Source organism: Plasmopara halstedii (genome assembly GCF_900000015.1).
Source record: "Plasmopara halstedii genome assembly, contig: Scaffold_614, whole genome shotgun sequence".
Lineage (NCBI taxonomy): Eukaryota > Oomycota > Peronosporomycetes > Peronosporales > Peronosporaceae > Plasmopara > Plasmopara halstedii.
In genome coordinates, this window is record NW_020187532.1 from 465,912 (window position 1) to 466,320 (window position 409).

Consider the following 409-nt stretch of genomic DNA (forward strand, 5'->3'; position numbering starts at 1 on the left):
GGCTGCTAACCCCGCAGTCTTCGCTCAGTGGATAACGTGTCACTCCACGCGAATCTGAAGGGCTGTGCCCGAGATGCCTCGGACTCTCCACGCCATCAATGGCATGCAGCGACTGCTTCGCAACGAGAGCAGTGCTCAGTGGTTTACGTACCACTACACGTGTGTCACGGGGCCTCACCCACGATCCCCTCGGCCCTTGGCCGACCATGTCACGTATGACATGCAGCGACTGCTTTGATACTCGAGCAACGCTCAGTGGACTTACCACTTCACGTGCATCACGGGGGCCTCTCCCTCGATGCCTCGGCCCTTGGCCGACCATACATGCAGCGACTGCTCCGAAACTTGAGCAGCGTTCAGTGGGTTACGTGCCACTCCACGATCAGCCCGCGAGCCCCGCTCAAGACCC